This window comes from Arachis stenosperma, chromosome 4, assembly GCF_014773155.1.
Source record: "Arachis stenosperma cultivar V10309 chromosome 4, arast.V10309.gnm1.PFL2, whole genome shotgun sequence".
Lineage (NCBI taxonomy): Eukaryota > Viridiplantae > Streptophyta > Magnoliopsida > Fabales > Fabaceae > Arachis > Arachis stenosperma.
The window spans coordinates 120,626,768-120,634,512 of record NC_080380.1 but is presented as its reverse complement, the minus strand read 5'-3'; positions in this window follow the sequence as shown (position 1 = coordinate 120,634,512).

Genomic DNA, 7,745 nt, shown 5'->3' with positions numbered 1-7,745 from the left:
TGTCAGCAATTTGTAAGAACTGTGCCAGAAACTCAGTAGGTTCTTCCTGTGGAAGAAGGAATACTGGCAATTTTGCTGCACTATGATAATGAGTTGAGGATTTAGCTCAAGCTGCTGCTTTGATGGGAGGTATACAGATGCTACTCCCATATGCAGCTGTAATGGGGTTAGCATAAGACCCCAGAGTCCTTTTGGACTGATTGATTCCACTTGAGTCCATTATGGACAAAAGGGAAATGAGAATGATTGCAAAGAGGTAAATTTTTGTTTATTTTTAAAATTTTTTTTTTTAAATAACCGAAAAAAAATTAAAATAAAAGGAGATTAAAATAAAAAAAAATTCGAAAATAGAAAAGAAAATAAGATCAAAGCAATTGAGAACTGAATCAATTAAGTAATTAAAAAGATTTTGAAAAACAGCAATTAAAAGATATGATTGAAAAACTTTTATGAAAAAGATTTGATTTCTAAAAAGAGAAAGAGAAAAACAGCAAAAAGACACCAAACTTAAAATTTTAGAAAATCAAACACTAATTTTTTCGAAAATTTTAAAGGAAAAACACAAAGAGGACACCAAACTTAGAATTTTTATGAATCAAAAGGGACTAAGAACATGCAAAAACGAAAATTTTAAAGAAAAATAAAAGCATGCAATTGACACCAAACTTAGAATATGAAACTAGACTCAACTAAAAGACTCTAAACCAACAAAAACAAAACAGTCCTAATCTAAGCAACAAGATAAGCCGTCAGTTGTCCAAACTCGAACAATCCCCGGCAACGGCGCCAAAAACTTGGTGCACGAAATTGTGATCACACTTTTTGCAATCCCGCACAACTAACCAGCAAGTGCACTGGGTCGTCCAAGTAATACCTTGCGTGAGCAAGGGTCGATCCCACGGAGATTGTCGGCTTGAAGCAAGCTATGGTTATCTTGTAAATCTTAGTCAGGAGATCAGAAATTATCAGGATTGATTGTGAAAAACAAAAGAACATGAAATGGTTACTTGTTTTGCAGTAATGGAGAATAGGTTGGAGTTTTGGAGATGCTCATCTTCTGAATCTCTGCTTTTCTACTGTCTTCTTCATCAACACGCAAGTCTCCTTCCATGGCAAGCTCGTATAGGGTTTCACTGTTGTCAGCAGCTACCTCCCATCCGCGCAGTGAAAGCTAATGCACACACTCTGTCACAGTACTGCCAATCACGGTTTGGTTCCCTCCCCTACCGGAATAGAATCACTCTTTTGCGTCTGTCACTAACGCCCAGTAGGTTACAGGTTTGAAGCACGTCACAGTCATTCAATCATTGAATCCTACTCAGAATACCACAGACAAGGTTTAGACCTTCCGGATTCTCTTGAATGCTGCCATCAGGTCCTGCCTATACCACGAAGACTCCGATTAAAGAACCCAAGAGATAACTACTCAATCTAAGATAGAACAGAGGTGGTTGTCAGGCACGTGTTCATGGTTGAGAATGATGATGATTGTCACGGATCATCACATTCATCCGGATTAAGAACAAGTGTTATCTTAGAATGGAAGCAAGCATGATTGAATAATGGAAGCAAGCATGATTGAATAAGAAACAGTATAATTGCTTAATCCATCAAGACACAGCATAGCTCCTCACCCCCAACCATGGGGTTTAGAGACTCATACTGTGGAAAGAAACGTTTACAAATGTTATGAGGTCATAAGGTACGGATACAATGTCAAAAGATCCTATAAGTAGTAAACTAGTGTCCTAAGGTTTACAGAAATGATAAATGACAGAAAAATCCACTTCCGGGCCCACTTGGTGTGTGCTTGGGCTGAGCAATGAAGGAAGTTCGTGTAGAGACCTTTTCTGGAGTTAAACGCCAGCTTTCATGCCAGTTTGGGCGTTTAACTCCAATTTTTATGCCAGTTCCGGCGTTAACGCTGGAATTTCTGTAGGTGACTTGAGCGCCGGTTTGGGCCATCAAATCTTGGGCAAAGTATGGACTATTATATATTGCTGGAAAGCCCAGGATGTCTACTTTCCAATGCCGTTGAGAGCGCGCCAATTGGGCCTCTGTAGCTCCAGAAATCCACTTCGAGTGCAGGGAGGTCAGAATCCAACAGCATCTGCAGTCCTTTTTCAGTCTCTGATCAGATTTTTGCTCAGGACCCTCAATTTCAGTCAGAAAATACCTGAAATCACAGAAAAACACACAAACTCATAGTAAAGTCCAGAAAAGTGAATTTTACTTAGAAACTAATAAAAATATACTAAAAACTAACTAAAAGATACTAAAAACATACTAAAAACAATGCCAAAAAGCATACAAATTATCCGCTCATCACAACACCAAACTTAAATTGTTGCTTGTCCCCAAGCAACTGAAAATCAAAATAGGATAAAAGAAAGAATATACTATAGACTCCAAAATATCAAAGAAACATAGCTCCAATTAGATGAGCGGGACTAGTAGCTTTTTGCCTCCGAACAGTTTTGGCATCTCACTCTATCCTTTGAAGTTCAGAATGATTAGCATCTATGAGAACTCAGAACTCAGATAGTGTTATTGATTCTCCTAGTTAAGTATATTGATTCTTGAACATAGCCAGTGTATGAGTCTTGGCTGTGGCCCAAAGCACTCTGTCTTCCAGTATTACCACCGGATACATACATGCCACAGACACATAATTGGGTGAACCTTCTTAGATTGTGACTCAGCTTTGCTAAAGTCCCCAATTAGAGGTGTCCAGGGTTCTTAAGCAAACTCTTGTTGCCTTGGATCACAACTTTATTTCCTTCTCTTTTTTTTTTCTTTTCTCTTTCTTTTTCTTCCCTTTTTTTTTCGAAATTTTTTTTTTTTGAATATTCACTGCTTTTTCTTGCTTCAAGAATCACTTTGATGATTTTTCAGATCCTCAATAACAGTTCTCTTTTTCCATCATTCTTTCAAGAGCCAACAAATTTAACATTCTTAAAACAACAAATTCAAAAGACATATGCACTGTTCAAGCATTCATTCAGAAAACAAAAAGTATTGTCACCACATCAAACTAATTCAACTAGTTTCAGAGATAAATTTCGAAATCCTGTACTTCTTGTTCTTTTGTGATTAAAGCATTTTTCTTTTAAGAGAGGTGATGGATTCATAGGACATTCATAGCTTTAAGGCATAAGTTTAAATTTTATTAATTATGAACTAAGAACAAAACTCAAATATAGATATAAGAAAATAAAAATAGGAATGGAAAACAAAACAAGAAAAACGAAAAAATATAGGCTCCTAATGATAGAGGTTTTCACAGAGTTAGGACTCAACAACCTTGATTTTGAGAAGTGGATGCTCCTTCAGCTTGAGAGGAGAGCTTTTGGCGTTTCATCTCTTGGATTTCACACCCCTGCTTCTCTTGTTCCTTCAGCAATTTGCAGAGCATGCAGTTTTGATTCTGCTGTTCTTCCTTCAGTTGCTCCATAGTTTCTTGCAACTTGTTAATAGATGCTTCTAGGTTGGCCCAGTAGCCAATTTCAGGGAGTTCAGGGAGGAACTCATGCGCCCTCCTTTTGATGGAGTTGTCTTGCACTTGTCCTTCCATTGACTTCTTGGTGATTGGGTGTTTAATGGGTATGAACTCATCTACTCCCATCTTCACCCCAGCCTCTTTACAGAGCAAGGAAATCAAGCTTGGATAAGCCAATTTGGCTTCAGTGAAATTCTTATTTGCAATTGTGTAAATCTCACAAGCAATCACATGATGGACCTCCACCTCTTTTCCAAGCATAATGCAATGAATCATCACTGCTCTCTTGATGGTGACCTCAGAATGGTTGCTAGTGGGGAGTATGGAACGCCCAATAAAGTCTAGCCAACCTCTTGCAATTGGTTTGAGGTCTCCCCTCTTGAGTTGGTTTGGGACACCCTTAGAATTGGTTATCCACTTAGTTCCATGGAGGCATATGTCCTCTAGAACTTGATCCAACCCCTTATCTACTCTCACCATCCTCCTATTAAAGGAATCAGGATCATCTTGCAGTTGAGGCAACTTGAATATTTCTCTTATTTTGTCCAGATGGAAGTATATAACTTTCCCTCTGACCATGGTTTTGTGGGTATGGTAAGCGGTTCCAGTCATTCTTTGCTTATCTGTTAGCCACAGATTTGAGTAGAATTCCTGAACCATGTTCCTTCCAACCTTTGTCTCAGGATTGGTCAGAACTTCCCAACCTCTGTTTCGAATTTGCTCTTGGATCTCCGGATATTCATCTTCTTTCTGGCGTTTAACGCCCACTTGGCACCCTTTTTGGGTGTTTAACGCCCAGCCAGGTACCCTGGCTGGCGTTAAACGCCAGAAAACCTTCCTCACTGGGCGTTTTTCTGAACGCCCAGTGATGCTGCACACCTGGCGTTAAACGCCCAGAATGGTGCCCATTCTGGCGTTTAACGCCCAGAATGGTACCATTACTGGCGTTAAACGCCCAGAATGGTACCCATTCTGGCGTTTAACGCCCAAAATGCACCTTACTGGCGTTTTTTCGCCGGTAAGCTCATTTTCTCTGCTTTGTGAGCTGAATCCTTCTGTAACTCTGTGAATACCTTCATTTTTGATACTTGCCTCTGTAAGAACAATTCATACAACTTCCTAATGACTGGGTTGCCTCCCAGTAAGCGCTTCTTTACTGTCTTTAGCTGGACTTTCACTGAGAATCACTCAAGCCTCAGTTTTGAGCATTCCTGCTCAAAATTTCCTTCAAGATAGTGCTTGATTCTCTGTCCATTAACAATGAACTTCTTGTCAGAATCAATATCCTGAAGCTCAACATATCCATATGGTGACACTCCTGTAATCACATACGGACCCCTCCACCGGGACTTGAGTTTTCCTGGAAACAGTTTGAGCCTAGAGTTGAAGAGCAGAACTTTTTGTCCTGGCTCAAAGACTCTGGTTGACAGTTTCCTATCATGCCATTTCTTTGCCTTTTCCTTATAAATTTTTGCATTTTCAAAGGCATTGAGTCTGAACTCCTCTAGCTCATTTAGCTGGAGCAGTCTTTTCTCACCAGCTAACTGTGCATCCATGTTTAGGAATCTGGTTGCCCAGTAGGCTTTATGTTCCAGTTCCACAGGCAAATGACAGGCCTTCCCATACACCAGTTGGTATGGAGAGGTACCTATAGGAGTCTTGAATGCTGTTCTGTATGCCCACAGAGCATCATCCAAGCTCTTTGCCTAATCCTTTCTTCGGGCCATTACAGTCCGTTCCAGGATTCTTTTTAGCTCTCTGTTAGAGACTTCAGCTTGCCCATTTGTCTGTGGATGATACGGAGTTGCCACTTTATGGCTGATTCCATATCTAACCATAGCAGAGTATAGCTGTTTATTGCAGAAATGAGTGCCCCCATCACTGATTAGTACTCTGGGAACGCCAAATCTGCTGAAAATGTTCTTCTGGAGGAATTTCAGTACAGTCTTGGTATCATTAGTGGGTGTAGCAATTGCTTCTACCCACTTAGATACATAGTCCACTGCCACCAGAATGTAAGTGTTTGAGTATGATGGTGGGAATGGCCCCATGAAGTCAATTCCCCATACATCAAACAGCTCTATCTCTAATATCCCTTGTTGAGGCATGGCATATCCATGAGGCAGGTTACCAGCTCTTTGGCAACTGTCACAGTTACGCACAAACTCTCGGGAATCTTTATAGAGAGTAGGCCAGTAGAAGCCACATTGGAGGACTTTAGTGGCTGTTCGCTCACTTCCAAAATGTCCTCCATAATGTGATCCATGGCAGTGCCATAGGATCTTTTGTGCTTCTTCTCTGGGCACACACCTGCGGATCACTCCGTCAGCACATCTCTTAAAGAGATATGGTTCATCCCAAAGGTAGTACTTGGCATCTGAAATTAATTTCTTTCTTTGCACACTGCTGTACTCCTTGGGTATGAACCTTACAGCTTTATAATTTGCAATGTCTGCAAACCATGGAGCTTCCTGGATGGCAAAGAGTTGCTCATCTGGGAAAGTCTCAGAGATCTCAGTAGAAGGGAGGGACGCCCCAGCTACTGGTTCTATCCGGGACAGATGATCAGCCACTTGGTTCTCTGTCCCTTTTCTGTCTCTTATTTCTATATCAAACTCTTGCAGAAGCAACACCCATCTTATAAGCCTGGGTTTTGAATCCTGCTTTGTGAGTAAGTATTTAAGAGCAGCATGGTCAGTGTACACAATCACCTTTGATCCCACTAGGTAGGATCTAAACTTGTCAATGGCATAAACCACTGCAAGTAACTCTTTCTCTGTGGTTGTGTAATTCTTCTGTGCATCATTTAGAACACGGCTAGCATAATAAATGACATGCAGAAGTTTGTTATGCCTCTGTCCCAACACTGCACCAATGGCATGATCACTGGCATCACACATTAATTCAAATGGTAATGCCCAATCTGGTGCAGAGATGACTGGTGCTGTGACCAGTTTAGCTTTCAGGGTCTCAAATGCCTGCAGGCACTGTGTATCAAACACAAATGATGTGTCAGCAGCTAACAGGTTACTCAGAGGTTTAGCAATTTTCGAAAAATCCTTAATAAACCTTCTGTAGAATCCTGCATGCCCAAGAAAGCTTCTGATTGCCTTAACATTGGCAGGTGGTGGTAATTTTTCAATTACCTCTACCTTTGCCTTATCCACCTCTATTCCCCTGCTTGAAATTTTGTGCCCAAGGACAATTCCTTCAGTCACCATAAAGTGACATTTCTCCCAGTTTAAAACCAGGTTAGTCTCTTGGCATCTTTTCAGGACAAGTGATAGGTGGTTAAGACAGGAGCTAAATGAGTCTCCATATACTGAAAAGTCATCCATGAAGACTTCCAGAAATTTCTCTACCATATCTGAGAAGATAGAGAGCATGCACCTTTGAAAGGTTGCAGGTGCATTGCACAGACCAAAAGGCATTCTCCTATAGGCAAACACGCCAGAAGGGCATGTGAATGCTGTTTTCTCTTGGTCTTGAGGATCTACTGCAATTTGGTTGTAGCCTGAGTAGCCATCCAAAAAGCAGTAGTAGTCATGACCAGCTAGTCTTTCTAGCATTTGGTCTATGAATGGTAAAGGAAAATGATCCTTTCTGGTGGCTGTATTGAGTCTTCTGTAGTCAATACACATGCGCCACCCTGTGACTGTCCTTGTAGGAACCAGTTCATTTTTTTCATTATGAACCACTGTCATACCTCCCTTTTTGGGAACAACTTGGACAGGGCTCACCCAGGGGCTATCAGAAATAGGATAAATAATCCCAGCCTCCAGTAATTTAGTGACCTCTTTCTGCACCACCTCCTTCATGGCAGGATTTAGCCTCCTCTGTGGTTGAACCACTGGTTTGGCATTATCCTCCAACAGGATCTTGTGCATGCATCTAGCTGGGCTAATGCCCTTAAGATCACTTATGGACCACCCAAGAGCTGTCTTGTGTGTCCTTAGCACTTTAATCAGTGCTTCCTCTTCCTGTGAATTTAAAGCAGAGCTTATAATCACTGGAAAAGTGTCACCTTCTCCCAGAAATACATATTTCAGGGAAGATGGTAGTGGTTTGAGTTCAGGCTTAGGAGGCTTATCCTTTTCCTGAGGAATTTTCGAAATTTCCTTTGCCTCCTCTGGCTCTTCCTGATCAGTTTGAGCATCTTTGAAGATGTCCTCAAGCTCTGATTCTAGGCTTTCAGCCATATTGATCTCTTCTACCAGAGAGTTAATAATGTCAGCGTCCATGCAGT